At 43.4% G+C, this 17751-nt stretch overlaps 1 protein-coding gene across 2 annotated transcripts in view; it reads left to right on the top strand.

Moving 5' to 3' along the window:
* The window catches only part of ELF1 (E74 like ETS transcription factor 1), a 665417-nt gene that overhangs the window by 26646 nt on the left and 621020 nt on the right, over positions 1–17751 (top strand). The window lies entirely within an intron of this gene.

Raw genomic sequence — 17751 nt, 5'->3', positions numbered from 1 at the left:
AAGTCTCCGCCCCACAGAATCGACGCACCCTGTAGTCTCTGTGTCATGGAAGCTAACTGTGAGAAAAATTCAGGGCAATCATAGTTGGGACCATATACATTGACCATCAGCAGGTCCAGCCCTCTGCCCCTGTATCGCGAAATGTCAAACCGTCCATTAGGGTCCGATTCCAACAAATCTAATGTATAAGCTGATTTGGGATTTACCCATGTCATTACCCCTCTAGCGTGTGTCGTGTACCCTGCGGTATTAATGTTCCCTAGAAGACCTTTACTTCTCAGTATCGCACTTGTTTGTGGAAGGTGTGTCTCTTGTAAAAGTGCCACGTCAACACTGTGCCTATGTAGGAAACTGAGTACCCTCCGAACCTTGCGTGGTCGTTAAGTCCCCTAACATTCCAAGTCAAGGCACTCAAGCTGTCTATCGGTTTCAGTTCTACACTGTTATCTCCTGCCATGTAATTGGGTTGTGCCTGTGCAATATTCTGCCTTCAGTGTGCTTGGTTGAGGTGTGTCGCCCATCGTCCATGAGCCTGCTATCTGCTTTGACCTTTTTATAACCACTTGCGTACTGTGTACATGTACATAACGTGCTGTAAACCATGAAAGAACCATTCCTTTCCAAAAAAAAACCTCTTTCCCCCCCCCCCCCATCTCCCCCGCCTCCCGCAATCAGGAATTCTGCCCTTTGCCCTCCCATTCCCCTCCCAACAGCTGATCACCCCCAACTTGGCCGTGCTTGTGCCATAAGTATCCCCCCTGCCCCACCTCCCGTTACCTCCTCAAGTTGCAACCGGTGTGCAAGGCACTCTGAGGCGGAAGTAGCTCCGTGGATAAGGTGTAGCACCCAACAGCGAGAAACCAATGCCCTGCCGCACTGGCGTCGATTACCGTAGGCTGCAGTAAGTCCCGTTACCCATCCCCGACAAAATATAACTTGTTCATCAATCCCTACCAGCAGTCGCCGACCCTCATTTCTCATTGTGAAAAATCTTGTTACCCCGCTCCATCATCTAGGGCTTAATACCCAACCCCATTACATAGAGTCTCTAATATAGTTCAGACTACAATGTCTCTCGTCCTATAGACTCAAAGACCCATGTCGCCTTCCAGTCCACACATGTGACTCCTTGGCTAAGGCCTTTGAGGATAAGATCACGACCATCTTGAGCAACCTAAATCCTATGACACCTGAGGCTGCTTCTCCTCCTTTATTGGAGTTGGAGGCTGGGAAAGCCAGGCTGGAAAGTTTCCCGCTCCCGTCCTTTGCAGAGTTTGGTGCCCTAGCGGATAGTGTTTCCTCTGGGTCCCCTCTGGATGTAATCCCACACAAACTCTGGAAAGCTTTTCGAGAAGAGCTATACTCTCCTCTCCACGCAATTTGTTGCCAATCTCTCAGCTCGGCCCAGGTCCCGGAAAGCTGGAAACTAGCAGTGGTTTCCCCTTTACTGAAGAAAGAATCACTTGATCCCCTCTGTCCCGCCAACCACAGACCTATATCGTTACTTCCCTTTCCGATCAAGATCTTGGAAAAACTGGTCACAAGACACCTGTCCAGTTTTTTGGAAGGTAACGAGTGTCTGGACGCGGCGCAGTTTGGGTTTAGACCAGCGCATGGAACCGAAACAGCATTGGTGACTGTCTTGAGCGACCTTCGTTCGCGTGCCGACCATGGACGAGCAGCCTTTCTAGTGCTGCTCGACATGTCGGCAGCGTTCGATACGGTCAGCCACGCCATCTTGACCAGGAGATTGGAGGAGGTGGGGGTGACGGGCACCGCCCGGGATTGGCTGGTTTCATACCTGGCCAATAGACATCAGGTGGTTGCCCTCCCCCCCTATAAATCCATCGTTAAGAGGGTTGGTCAGGGAGTACCCCAGGGCTCGGCCATCAGCCCCATCCTTTTTAATCTATACCTCCGCCCCCTGATCAAGTTAATAAAAACATTTGGCATTTCAGTCACCAACTACGCTGATGACACCCAGCTCATTTTCTCCTTTGAAGGGGAGAATGCGGTGTCCTTGGAGACCTTTCACCATTGCATGGTCACCACGGCAACATGGCTGAGCAACAACTCGCTGCAATTTAACAGCACTAAGACAGAGGTGTTACACTGCTCAGTGGACCGGGTCCCTCGATCTTTGCCACAAGACTTTTGGCCTTCCTCCTTTCAGGGCACGGCGGCAGTAGCAACCTCGGTTCGGAATCTAGGAGTGACAATGGAACCAAGTCTTCAACTGGACGGTTTCATTGATAAAACAGTATCCACCTGCATGGGCCTTCTGCGCTCTCTCAGGAAGATTCTTCCTTTGCTCCCTGTTAATGCCAGATCAGAAGTAGTGCGCAGCATTATCCTTAGCAGACTGGATTACTGCAATGCACTACTTCTGGGGGCACCTGCTACGGCGATAGGTAAGCTGCAAAGAGTGCAGAACTTCGCGGCTAAGTTAGCACTCTCCCGCCGCCGCTCTGATTCCTCCTCTGCAGCTCTCAGAGATTTACACTGGCTCCCTATCCCTCAACGGATTGAATTTAAGGCGCTTTGTTTGGTCTTCCGGGCTCTACATGACTCTGGACCGTTGCCCCTGCAGGAGATGTTCACATGGTACATCCCCGCAAGAGCTCTCCGGTCTGCTTCCGCCTATTTGGCGGTTGTTCCTAAGTTCCGGAGAAAGCGAATGGGTGGCCGCTGTTTTGGTTTCACGGCATCTAAATTGTGGAACGACTTGCCACTATCGCTTAGATGCGTGGGAGACCTCCTTTCTTTTAAAAAACTTTTAAAAACTCATTTATTCCCCAGGCTAGGATAATCACTCTCTGACCCTTCTCTTGATTGTGCTTCAGGACCTGTTAGATCTCAGCGCCAGGATGCCCGTTGGGTGACAGCAAGCGCTTTACAAGTGTGTTATACATACATACATACATGCAAGGCTGACACTCCTCTAGGCCCCAAACTCTGAGCTCCCTTCCCGATCTCCCCCCCTCCCACTTTACTTATCTTATGTGCAGAGTCACTTGGTCACAGTCCTGTTCGTCCAGTGGACCTCCGGTCGCTTCGTCCAGGAGCCTGCTTTCCGGACTGCCTCGATGTTCCTCCGCCCAGAGTTTGATGGCCTGCTGCAGTGACTTGGGATCCGTAAATATATGTGAGCGCCCTTGTCTGTTCACCCTAAGCTTTGCAGGATACAGCATGGCGTAGTCAACTCCCATATCTCTGAGCTGCTTTTTTAGTGGTACAAAGTGTTGACGTGCCTCCTGGACTCGGGCTGTGAAGTCTAGCTACAGCAACAACCCGTAGCCCTCATACCGTTAAGTTTTCTTTTCTCTGGCTATGTGTAGCGCCACATCCCGGTCACGGTAATTAAGTAGCTTCGCGATTCATCGGCTAGGCAGGGCGCTCACAGGTGGTTTAGGACTCAGAGTTCGATGCCCTCTCTCAACAATGAACATCGCGGAGAAGACCCCCCTCTCCTAGCAGAGTTACCGACAGCTTCTCCACGAATTGCTCCATATTACCGGTGGACGTTATTTCCGGCAGGCCCGTAATCCGCAGATTGCATCTTCGAAAGCGCGCCTCTATGTCCTCCGTCTTTTCCTGCAGGACTTGCATCACTTTCCCCAGCTGTTTGTGATCGCATCAAGCGTGGTATGCGCTTCTTCCACCTCCGTTATTCGCCTTTTTGACATGTCTAACCTTTCTGTGAGTTTATCAATACGCTCCGCCATTCTATCCATCCCGTATGAAAGGGCGTCATATTTTTGTGCCCAGTGATGCTATGCCACTCTGCAAAGTTTTCTCCATGAACCTAAGCACAGTGCGAATGTCGTGTCTGGGTCATCACTTGCTGTGGGTTGCGATCTGGAGTCTTCTCCAGAAGCTCCATCGTGGTATTTCAAGCGCTTCTGTTCGAAAGATAGCTTAGATTGGGTCTTGTCTCCCCTGCCTATTTCTGCGACGACACTGCCCCTCTCGCCAATGATGCGCACCATCTTTGTCGTGCCTTCGAATTATGCGCGTTCAAATGGAGTATTCGTGCGCCACTTCCACTCCTTTCCACTACGCCGTATCAGTTGTCTGCCACTGCATGTTTTTCCACTCTCCGGGTCTTTTAGTGAGCTGTGGCCTGGGCTGCATCTGTATCAACAGTCACCGTTCTATCTGCGCCTTCCGGTGTTATGTGGTTAGGGAGTCTAGTTAGATAGTCCTCTCTTCGGCTGCGTGGCCTCCAGCTGGGGGTACAAGCGTCCGTTGCACTCAACCTCACTCTCGCAGGGTCCCTACGCTATGTTACACAGCTTCTGTGCCCCTCTGCAGAGGCTCACTGATGTCTCTTAAGTACCCCTTACCAGCATTCAGTGCCCAAGGAGGTCAATGCCCTCTGGAGTCTCTTTGCTGCCTGCTCATGCAAGAGAATAGGCCCCGAGTCTCACTTCCTACAATGGTTCCTCTCACGCCCTCTAGTACACCATTCAGGCTGAGGTCCGCCGCCTATGTGTTTTCTATCGAGTAAGCTGCCGGGCGTTTAGAGTTGCTGGGCTGTTGCACTCCTCGGTGGGGTCTTTACCGGTTATCACACAGACCTGTGTCGTCTCCGAGCTCCATCACTATTCTGGAGTCTCTTTGAGCCCACCAGTCTCTTCCTTACAGCACGTCTCCACTAGTGCCTGCTTCGGCTGATTTCAGACCTGCCGCGCGGACGCCCCTTTCAACGCACGCCGCCAGGCCTCCACACTTGCTGCACGTGGCGTGACGTCTCCCCCAGGCAGCCGGCACTTGAGCCCATTGCTTTGCGGCCTACCAGCCCCCTCCGTTCGCCGCACTCATTCCTCCATTGGGCGTCACCGCCCGCCTCTCTGAGCGGCTCTGGGGCTGCTGCACACCTTCTGACCGCTGATCCTCGATGTTTGGGGGCTGGGTCCCCGGTTAACTGCAGGATTTGTTCAGGATTATTGTCCGACGCGGCGGAGAGCCGAGCTCAAGCGACCATGTTCGTCGCGAGCTAGCTCCGCCCCCCTACACAGGGAGACTTTCCCATGTTCAAACCTTGTTCACACGTTGCATGGTCGGCAGCTGTAGGCAGTAGGGTTCTATGACAGAATATGAAGAAGAACAATATTATCGCATCAGAATATCATGTCAAAAATATTGACAAAAAAATTGAGTTCACATACTTTATCTGTAAACTACCAAAATATAGAGAGAATAATATTGTGGAATAGAATATCGACAAAATAAGTATATTGACATATTCATAAAAACACTGTTATATGCAATTTATTTAAATATTCAAATGCATAATGATAATATAATGAAAAATATTAATATATATATATATATATATATATATATAACAAAAACATGAAACTTAATTTACAAATTAAAATGAATATAAACAACAATAAATCTATCCTTTGAATAATGTAAAACTGATATATAAACAATTAAAAATAAACTAAAATATTCACAATAACTTAAATTAAAGTTAACAGATATGTTAACAAAAACATAAATCACACCTCTTGTAATGACGAATCAGTACACCTAATTCGGAGAATAAAATGGGAAATGTCAACCTTCGAGAACTAACATTATGGAAAGCCAACACAAGACAGTCCCTGCACGCACAAAGTGGTGAATATTTACTAAAGCATTGGGGATCTATAATCGGGGGCATCCACGAAACAATGAACTCCCGCACAAGTCGAGGGCGCCAGCAGTTAAAATCCTCTAATAAAAATCAACTTATACCGACTAGCTCCCGGCGCATTCGAAAGCTAACGAGAGCACGCAAGATAACCCTGAATGAACAAGTCAACGCTGTGCTGTTATCGGAACTTCAAGTCGCAAGAAAACAACATAAACAATTGATTTGGCAAGAGAAAAACAAGCAAGGGGAAAAGGAGTGGCTGAATATCTACTCTATAATGAGCAAGCATAACCAGGCCGACTTATGGAGATATATCAAAACCAAAACACAACAGGAAGTTGCAAGGAGCAACACCATCAATGAAGCCATGTGGTCCTCGCACGTAAAAAAAACTATACGTAGTTGATCATTCTATAATCTTCCCGTTTGAACATCTAGAGTCTACTGATGACACAAAACACTGTGTCACCATATATACAAATAACAGCATTAAAAAAGAACTACGTAAAATAAGGCCCAAATGCTCTCCCGGCTCAATTATTTAAAGAAGATTTAGCCTTATGGCCTGCAATACTCTCCCCATTGTTCACCACCTGTGCCAAGTTCCATCAAGTGCACGACAGTTGGAGAGGTTCAATATTGCACCCAATATTTAAAAGGGGGACAGCCAGAATTCTATTAACTACCGTCTAATAGCCCTATTGGATATTGAGGCTAAGATCGAAGCAGCAGCACTTCTAAATGAGTTGGAGACTTGGGCAACAACAAATGAAATTATTCCATTCTGCCAAACAGGCTTTCGACCCAACTCCTCCACACTGGACAATATAATTACCCTATCTTATCTTGCCCACCAGGCAATTAGACGGAAATCTTCAGTCCTTTACGCATGCTTTGTGGACTATTTGTCAGCATTTGACCTAGTGGAAAGAGGTATCTTATGGAGAAAACTCCAGGTGTGGGGAATTCCAAGCAGTCTGCCTAACACCATCATTTCTTTATATTCCTCCACTTGGGTGAGAGTCAATCTGTCAGATACTAAGCTGACCAGGAAGATCCCCAACAACCAAGGGCTAAAACAACGGTGCGTCCTTGCACCCATGTTGTTTAATCTATACACGGCGGACATGTACAGGGCTCTCAACAATGCAAACTTAATCCCTCCAAAAATTGGCAACACTAAGATCACAATACTGCAGTACGAGGATGACATAGTTCTGTTAGACAATTCAAAAATAGGTCTACAGAGAGCATTACATTCATTGCACGAATACAACAAAGCAAACAAAATGATAGTAAACACTTCAAAAACAAAGGTGCTATCCTTTGGAAGGACGCAAAAACACTCAAGTAGCAACTGGTCATCGGGTCATCGAAACATCTCAGGAGCTAAATCCTACATCCACCTGGGTACATGGTTCTCGGCAAATGGCGCACCTACAGTACACAAGTGCCACCTAAAGGATAACAACTAGACTCTGCCAATTACATACAGCCCTTGAAAGTCCCACCTCAGCCCCAATTAGAAAAGTACTTAGGGCTGTATTACCATCTGCACTTACTTATGGAAGTGAGGCCTTCGCCGGCCAACTTACTAAAACCATTGAAAAACTACATCTAAAGGTCTATAAAAGAGTGTTTAAATTGCAGTATTATATCAGAGGATCCTTGGTGAGACTTGAATTTGGCCTGGAGGGCATCACATGGTCCAGCATGGGGTCTTTTATAGAGTACTTCCACAGATGCATCAGGGCGAGGCCAGGCACTCTGAAATGTATTCTGCAAAACATATTCAAGACCAATAATAACCCGTGGTCCACCTACCTACCAACGGCGGCAGCCACTCTTCTCATCGACCTGTCTGTCTTGAATACCTCACTACTAACGCATACTGCAGTAAAAAGCATATTGAAAAAACAGATCAGATTCCTCTCGAGCTCTGCGGACTTAAAAAACATTAAGTCCACCCCGCTACAAAGGGCACTGGCACTATCATACAATAACGATAGCCTAGTTGGCCTTCAGGCCCAATCAAACCTCAATTGCACTATTGGAAAAGCCTGCCTGACCCAAATTCTGGTAGCAAGGATGTTGGCTTTACAAATTAAAGACTTCAACCCTAACTGGCCAATGCTTTCCAAGATAGTCAAGTGTAGACTTTGTGGCTACAAAACCGAAACCTTTTTACATCTACTCTGCAATTGCCCGACATTGTTCGTGCCCCGGCGAACATTATTAAAGCCGCTCTTTAACCCATGGTATAAGAGCATGCAATAACGCAATTAACTGGATTTTTAGTACCATGGTTCCCCTTGAACTGGCAAGAATAGGCACATTTTTCAAAGCTGTGCAGGACCGAATACAAACAAACACACAATTAAGCAAAGAGATGTTAGTGGATTGACATTTTTTAGCTTTGGCACTTCGGACATTAAGCATAGTAATGTTTGACCTCCTTGCATTTGAGCCTTAACATCTGTCATGCATTTAGTTTACTTTGCGGTTGACTTAAAAAAATTATAATAATTTTTTTTCTTATCATAGTTTTTAAATATTCAAATATCTTATATTTAAACCGTCTCATACCTTGAATGTTATATGTGGGCACCACGTGCCAGCCACTGCACGGACCCATCATTCTTCTTTCTTTTCTTAGCCGAATATGCCTTTTTAATGTTTTATATTGTTTTGGTTTTAAGTAATCTACACAATAAACTTTGTACTGGACATATATCACACTTAAAAAATAAAGTGAATAAACAATACAATTTAAATTAAAAAAAATAAACTAAATAAATAAATAATGTAAACATTAAAAAAATTGCAAATAATGACAATCAAAAATAAACACTAGCAAAATCCTAATTGCAATTTGTGAGGTAACAGAAGCTACCACGCATTTCTCAATTAACTCAGCCACTCATAATGAGGGCCCAAGTCCCTTAGATTACTCTAACAGTTCTTTGCCTCAGTACAAATAACTTATCATTTAACATCAGAGTGCTTGGTATTCTTACCACTATGAAAAAAACCATCACACATTTGCAACCTCACACCCTGCAATGTGTAGTGTGCTACCCATGTAGGCAAGTGTTTCAGCACTCCACATAGCTGTAGTAGCGCTACATAAATGCTGCAATACACTACAATTCATTGTATAATGCTTATTTTGGATCTGATCCAAGTCCCGGGCAATTTCGCCTTCTGCTGTTGATTTCCGGATACTGTAAGATGCTCCTTCAGCATCAGTCTTAACTACACCCGGTGTGTCTATCTTGGAATAACTAATGTAATCGGCTCTGTGTGGCATGCCTGGAAGGGCACAAGTCCACCATACCCCCACTTCCTGAGATGGAACATTGTTCCTTGCCAATGTTATTGGTCCAAGAGTATATTTTATATGTATTGGACCACTTTGCATTTTGTTCAGTGAGTCAAAGAAAAGATATGAAAACATGGAGTGTTTTGCACAAAAATAGCAAATGGAATCCACCCTCCTACCTCTTTTCATGGCCAGCTAGCACAGGGTGACCATAAGACAGGTAGAGTTGTTTGCCTTCTGTGTCAATAGATCTGGAGGAACACATTGCCAATGGCACCTTTATTGTCCTTTTTATCAGATACTCCAGCAGTTCAGATGAACCATCGTGAAGCTGCTTAAGAGGTAGCCGAGATGATCACGTCAGTTGTACGAATTAATGAGAATGAAAGTATAGACGCTTCGGTAGTGCAAGTGTCCAGACATATTAAGGAAAAACATTTTATAATTATCTGGAAAGTGAGTGGAACATGTAAATGTGCACTGTAAACAAATCACCATTTATGTGGTAATATTTTGCCTACTATGTTGAGGGACAGATGACTCAGATTGGTTTTCTGATAGAGGTATGTGTGTGGCTGTCTAGTTTCACCAGTGTGGTTCACAGAAACATACAATATACCACTAAGAGCTTCAAAAACATTCTGTGGGAAGCTGGCTCTGTGTATATACTATACCAAAGTGAGGTATAGTGTGCATATAGTCCAGTGGAACCCCAAAGGTAGGCAGAGGTAAAGTTAGATATAACCTCACTCTCTATTTGTGGTAGTGTGGTCGAGCAGTAAGGCAGTATCAAAGGACAGTGTTAAGCATTTGTTGTGCACACTCAGTCATCAAATGAATTCACACACTCAAAGACTGAACTTCAGACCAATTGTTTTTGTATAAAAATATTCTTATAGTTATTTTCTAGAACCAAGCAAGCCTGGGACATGTAAGCAATACATACTTTACAGTAGTAATGCAGTTTTTTTTTGTCCTCATTTGCCATAACCTCCTTCCACAAAGAAAAGCCAACCACCATGCGTGTCCTGCCTTGAGATACATAGAGGTCTTTTATCTCTCATATCCTTTCCCAAACATAATTTGTTTTTTGGCGGAAGACCAAATCACGAAGATGGAACAGAGGGAGATGGGCAAAGCCCTTTTTACTCCAGCAAAAGGTGTTCAACCTGAAGGACCCATAATTTTGTTTTGAAGGGGGCCATGTCCCGAGGTCCCTGGAGCATAGTAGGCATAATCATAGGACCCGGGAAAAAAACAAAACTGAACTCCTATCTCCAGTAGATCAGCAAATCCCAGAAAGACAGATTTCTTTTACTGCAGGATCTGGCCAAGTCTGCCTTCGAAGTATCATATAGCGACATTAGCCAAGCTGCGTGTGATGGAGCATTAGAATCCACCCAGTGTTTACAGATTTGTCGTCTTGCCAAAATAATAGAATAAAAAAGGAGAGTCTTTGCTTGGCCGGTTACACTTTCCTCAAATCCAAAGATTATTAATGGAAGAGTGATGTTCAATGGTATATTTAAGATAGACTACAGGGTGACCTTTACTTCTTCCCAAAAAAGCATAATGGCAGGACACTCCTTGAACATATGTATGTCTGATGCTGCCACAAGGTTACACTTATTACACTTCTTTCCCAGAAGAAATTTTGAGAGCCTTAGGGGGGAGAGATAGGCTCGGTGCAGAGTCAACAAATGATTGCGCCTCAGCCACGCTGGTTTAACTACTCTGTAAAGGAAAGTGAAGGATCTCATCCATAAATCCTTGCACTGAAGGACCAATTCATTTCCCCATAGCTCGTCTGGTAAAGTTAAATCCCCATCCGCCTCCTCCACGCCTGGTAAAGTTAAATCCCCATCCGCCTCCTCCACTATATTCCAATACCAGGTTGCCACCTATTTACCTCCCTCTCGCATTTCTACCAGTTGTTGTTCAAAGTGACTGTGTTTCCCCAGTTGGAGACCTCTCCTACGTACTGCTCGGGCCCAACTGTCCAGCTGTATGAATTTAGAACCTGGATAGAGGCGGGCCTACCCTGTCCTTCAACACCTCCCAATCTTGTAACCTCCCATCCACCAATAACTCTCCCCATCTGGTTATCCCAGCCTCCTTTAAGGGGATTGCCAGACTGTCCTGCAAGCATGGTGGCTGCCCTGTAGAATCCCACACAGGAGCAAAATTTGAGAAGTTAGGTAACCCAACTTTCTTTCTGATCTGCACCCAGGTTATTATGGCAGACGGTAAGGTCTTTAATCTCACTTTATTATCTCACAGTAGTAGTGCAGTTTATAAACAGTTGTGATTGTAATAGTAAATGTACTTTGATTTGACTTACAGTATTGTTTCAGAAAAATGCAATGATTTGTAAATACAGTACATAGACATGAATGGCATGTTCAGTAAAATACCAGGTAAGTCATTTTTTGGATTACTTTTCTTACTCACAGTAGTATGCCTGGATACTACTCTGGGACATTTCTTACAAACAGGTAAGTAAAATCGTTTTTGATAAGCGGTGTAATTTTAAAGAATTTCTTTAGGTTTTCAATCTCCACACTTTTCACAGAAAAACAGCCAGTGTTATCCTATGGAGGAAAATAGTGTTTACAGGTAAGTTACTTTTGAGATTACTTTCATACACAGTGTAGCATACCTGTATACTACACGGGGGAAGCTCCTGCAAACAGGTAAGTAAAATAGTTTTTGTTAATCGGTAAAATTTTAAAGAATTTCTTTAGGTTTTCAAACTGCGCACTTAAACTTTTCACAGAAAAACAGTCAGTTATCCTATGGAGAAAATAGTGTTATCGGTTTTGAGGTAAGTATTTTAGTGGGAGTTGAGGTTCTGGGAGTCGACTCAGGGGTCCCCCAGGGTCAGTGATGCACTCTTGTTACACCCTCAGCGGCACTAGGGCAGCCGGGTGCAGAGTTTTGAGGCCCAATGTAATCCAATGGGGGATAGTGGGCCTCTGGTCGGTGGCTGCTGACGAGCAGGCCACTTGGCTGTGGGATCAAAGCTCCTAGACTTTAGCTCAGGGCAAATGGGGAAACAAGCCAGCACAAAAAGTGCACCCTCAGCGGCGCTGGGGCGGCCGGGTGCAGAGTGATGTTTTGGCGTCGGGTACCCTGTTGTTTTCAATGGGGATTTTTATTTTGGTTTTTAGCTGCAGGTTCAGTCCATGAAGACGTCCGGTAGGAACCAACAGCTGTGCAGGTAAGTTGGAGGACCCTGGGACGTAGGTGCACCTCGGGTTCCTTTCTCCAGGGTGCAGGGCGGCTGGATGCAGGGGTGTATTTTGAGGTTGGATTTCACCTCACCGGGCCACTCACGGTTGGGGGGGGGTCCTGCAGGGATCAACTCACAGTGGACTCTGACTCTGGAGTGCTGGGGGATCTCGCTGGGAATGGTGGGCCAATCGAACTCGGGCTGTAGGCGACGGGTGCAGTGGTAGTTCCAGGCGTGGGGTTTCTTTGTCCTCAGCAGGCTCATAGTCTGTTTTCGGAGCTTCTTTTGACCAGGGCTGTTGTTCACAGGAGATCCAGTCTTTGTTGAAGGCAGTCAGTCCTCCCAGGGGTTTTGGTGGTTGCTGGCTGCAGGACAAGATGATTTTTGGTGCAGGATCTCTGGAAACTGCAGACGGGCCGGTAGGGCTGGGGCCAAGTCAGTTCTCTTCAGTCTCCTCTGCTGGCCATCTTCTTTCATCCTTTTTTCTTCTTAGGTTGCAGGAATCTGCTTTCTTGGTTCAGGCCTGCCCCCTAAATACTAAGTATTTAAGGGGCGTTTTAGGGGTCTCGGGGTCAGTAGCCAATGTGCTACTGACCTTAAGGTGACAACGCCCTTGGTGTGCTCACCCCATGTGGGGGAGTGAGCACAATCCCTAATCCTGAAGAGGGGGCTTCATCTCGCCTCCTCTACCTGAGGAGTGGAGATGGCAGAGGGGCTTAATGAACTGACCGCTACCAGCTGATCAAGCGCTGGTCATTAATTTGATCGTTTAAACGGCTGGTGAAGTATTTTTGTGATCTATACTCAGCTGGTGTATATCATTGTTTTGAACTAGTTGTGTGTTGCAGGGTTCTTCAATAAATTAGTTCCGGTCAGATTTATAAAAGAATCTTCCTTTTATTACAAGTTCCTCACAGCACCAATCCCACACACCAGCCTGGATCTGAAGCTCGGCAGCAACTGCCTCACTTTGAATCCCTTAATAGAATCTATCCCAAACATTCTAAGCCAAACCTATTCATTTCATTTTGTCATCATACATTGTTTTCATTTTACATTGCTTCTTTTCAACATTGTCACGTATCTGTTTTAAATCAGGTAATTTCTCAGCACATTTAGTTTGATCTAACACCCAATTAGGGCTAGGTTTAGACAAACCAAAACGTTTTTTTAATAGGACGAAAGGTGTAGCACCAGTAGTGGAGTGTGGAGTGTTATGATAACTCTTGACCGCTTTTAAAATAGAATCACCCTGAATAGAAGCCAATTGAATAGTGTCTTTTATCATTTTATTCACTCTTTCCACCATTCAATTTCCTTGCGGGCTGTATAAAGCCACTGTCATGTGTTTAATGTCAAGATTGTTTAAAAATGATCTCATCTTATGGGATTTAAATTGGACACCATTGTCTGACACAATACATTTTGGAAATCCTTCTCTATAAAATAATTCATTCAACAAATTGATTACAGAATCCGTGGAAGGTTCTGAAAGAAACTTACACTCCACCCATTTTGAGAAATAGTCAACAATGACTAAGGCAAACCTCATATTAGGTTTCAAATTGTACATGGACCCAATAAAATCTATACCTAGTTTTTCCCAAGGTCTTTCTGGGAAATTAACAGGGCGAAGAGGAGTATTACGAAGTTTTCAAAGATTTATCAGCATCAGAACAGCTGATGCAACGCTCCACAATATTCTCTACATCAACATCCATTGCTGGCCACCAATAATACAACCTTAGCCTCTTCTTGGTGCCAGTCATGCCAAGATGACCTTGATGTGCCAGATTCAGCAATCGTAATTTAAGTTTACTCGGAGGAATCAATAAACTTCCTCTCATTACAAAATCATTTTCAACAGGGAGTTCATCCTTACCTTTGTAATATTGGCGTAAACCTGTATCTAAATTTCTTTCATCAGGCCAACCATTAATGATGTGAGATTTTAATAAATTTTGTACACAGTCATGTTCAACACATTCTAGCCACTCTGAAGAATTGATAGTACCTTCATTAACAACCAATCCGTCGACTAACCCAACAACACATTCAGTGTCATCGTTGTAAAAAGTAGAGTTGTCTTCACTGAGTAAAGGACATCTAGATAAAAAATCTGCACGTGTGTTTTTTCCCCCAGGAATGTGTTTGATGTTGAAATTAAACTCAAACATTCTTGAACGTAATCTTATTAATCTTGGACTCACTTTATCATGATCTTTTTTTGATTAAAAAAAAAACTAACGGTTTATGATCAGTTACTAAAATACATTTTCTGCCCCATAAAAAGTTTTCAAAATGTTTAGTGGCCCACAGACAAGCTAAGACCTCCCTTTCGATGGTGCTGTATCGTCGTTCTGTTAATGATAGTGATCTGGATGCAAAACCAACTGTAGACTAAACACCATCTGCTATTTGTGTAAGAACTGCACCGAGTTCCACACCACTAGCATCAACTGTGACAATAGACTGAAGGTCATCTCTGAAAGAATGTAAAGCAGGTGCATTGACTATTAGTTTTTTAAAATTATAGAAAGCTTTGTTCTCAGATTCTTCCCAAATGAATTGTTCACCTTTTTTGAGCAATTTTCTCAAAGGTTCAGTTTGAAAAGCGGAAGAATCAATAAATCTAGAATAATATTAACATATCCCAAGAAAAGACCTTAATTGGTCCTTATTCGAAGGACATGGACTATCAACATTGGCTTTAACTATGTCTTGTTTAGGAGAGATTCCAGCCTCAGAAATGTGATGACCAAGATAATCAATATTATTCACCATAAATTTGCATTTCTCTTTTCTTACAGTGAAACCATTTGGCTCAAGAATCTCTAAAACTTCAGATAATTTCAAAATATGTTTGTCAGAGTTCTTTGAGTGAGATCCTGATCGTCGCCAAATGTTGCAGGGTTCTTCAATAAATTAGTTCTGGTCAGATTTATAAAAAAAACCTTACTTTTATTACAAGTTCCTCACAGCACCAATCCCACACACCAGCCTAGATCTGAAGCTCGGCAGCAACTGCCTCACTTCGAATCCCTTAATAGAATCTATCTCAAACATTCTAAGCCAAACATTGATACAGAACATATTACTTTTCTAAATAAGAAGAAGCACAGAATATAACATTGTGTTTATGATGTATGTTAATCGAGTTTTATAAATGTAAATGCTGATATAACCAGTTTAGTTATGTTTCTAGCACCACAATATTTAAAAAGCAAGCTTCGCAGCAGCTAAATATTAGACATAAATAATTTTCAATAAGTGTTAAATGGACGTAGGCGCCGCACATTCTATAATCTTGCCAATATCATTTATGATTCTGTGCTGCTGTATTAGAAATTGAAAACCCCGGTTGCAGCTAAAGTAAATCCCGGAACTTTCTGTTTATGATCATGGAGTTTCACCTTTCTGGCAGAAGTCCAGTACACTCCATGTCACACGCAGCTATATTAGCATAAGAATGACGCTCTATTTTTCAGAGCATACTAATTCTAGACACCAAATACATTTGTTGCGATGAAAACAATGTAGTTAAAAAATAAATGGGATTGCCACTCTAATCATTTGTTCTTAACTCATCTTTCACAGATACATGTGTGCAACTGCTGATATCTATATCAAAATTTAAGTATTCCTACCTATTGGCAATCTGACATCTAATTAGGCTTCAGTCAAAACAGTTCAATATTAAAATAAATCATCAATACACACTAAAGCACCTGATCTATTCTGTCCATATTTCAATCAGTGCAATAAAATTATCTATAACTGGCCATTTGCTTTATTTTATTTTACACAGCAGATTATTTTACTACTGGCTGCCAGGTCTGTCCACATTCAGGGACATACAGTTATAAAATATAAACTAAAAGAACTACACCTTGTTCCCGAATATTTACAATTAAGGTATCTATAAAAACTCAATGGCTGTAAGTTTGTTCTACTGCCTTACAACAATACTAATGCAAGTCTCTATACTTCCCCAGTGCATCCTTATATCTGACTCATGGACAAGAAGAGCCTAAATAGTCATCAGCAAATCAAAGAAGATCGTAATAATAATCAATTCAATAGACATAAGGTTAATTTTTGATATAATTATGAACACATATGGTGAAATGTTCATTGGGTCACACCATTGTGAATTAAATCAATTATCTTAGGTGACGGCCTCCATCCTTCAGCTCAATTATTGCTCTCTATTTAACTGCTCCTCACACTATATTTCTATGATGTAATTATTTCTACTATTATTTATTCTCAAATGATTTAGTTGCCCTGATCTGATTCACAGCCTTTTATCTCATTTACTTAGTGCCAACACTAAATAATGTACACCTTTATGGCGACATAGAGTCTTACCATTGAATGAGAGAACCATGTATCTTATATACAATGTTCTTTTTACAGAAATCAATCCTGACCTACTGTGGCCCATTTTCCTGACGAAGGCACAGCTTAGAGCCGAAACGCGCATTGAACGCAAGAGATTGATACTTGTGTGCCACATTGTTTTTCCTTCATTAATACATTGAAATTGTTATCATTGTACCTATCTGAAATGTAAAATGGTTGTAAATTTTAATGTACACTAGCGGTTTTCTGTATGAATGAAGATGAATGATTGAGTTTGTATGGGAACATTTTCTTTTTTAACGAAACAATCTTTCTAATATTATTATCTAATAAAAATTATGTCAATTTTGTAAACCTATTCAGATACAACTGGTTCTCCTTTGTATTCATGTTGGTTTATTATCAATGACTAAAACTATTAAAATGTTTTTGTTGCCTTAAGTCTTTACACTAGATGGCACACCTTCTGAGCTGGCTAGTTTTTCCCACCTGTCTTCCCGCCGAAAAGGAGGGGAGACAGGAAGGGGGCCAGCTCCAGTAAGCAGGAGAGGCTGGGGGTCGCATTACAAAGGCTGCCAGGCCTTTGAAGCTCCCTTGCCACAGATGGCTCTTCGTGGTCTGGGAGAGGTGTGAACACCTCCGCCCAGGAAAGGCATTGTTTCTGGGCTCAGGGAGCGAAGGCTCCCACCCTAGGGGTCCAGAAACATGTCTTGTGGTGGCAGGCTGGTGTGTACCAGTCAGGGAACCCACCAGAGGCTGGTTGTTTTTCAGGGGGCATCTCTAAGATGCTCTCTGTGTGCATTTTTCATTAAATCTCACACTGGCATCAGTGTGGGTTTAATATGCTGAGAAGTTTGTCATTATGGTGCTGTGGAGTTTGTAATGACAAGCTACCAATACTATATACTCTTAATGGCAGCACTGCACATACAGTGTCTAAGAATAGACTTAGACACTGTAGGGGTACAGGACTTATGCACCTGTAGCCTCACCACTGGCACAGGGCACCCAACTAGAGGGGTGACTGATCTATGCCAGGGCAGTGGGTTGTAGGCATGGCACACAGGGTGTGTGCCCTGTCGACTCTTCACTTTGTTCTGCACCAAAACATGCAGCCTGCAAAGGCAGTGTGTGTGTAAAGGAACAGGGCCTCTACGGGTGACACAATAATTGCTGCAGCCCTTA

The sequence above is a fragment of the Lissotriton vulgaris genome, chromosome 8 (assembly GCF_964263255.1).
Source record: "Lissotriton vulgaris chromosome 8, aLisVul1.2, whole genome shotgun sequence".
NCBI lineage: Eukaryota > Metazoa > Chordata > Amphibia > Caudata > Salamandridae > Lissotriton > Lissotriton vulgaris.
This window is presented reverse-complemented; position numbering and strand designations above follow the sequence as displayed.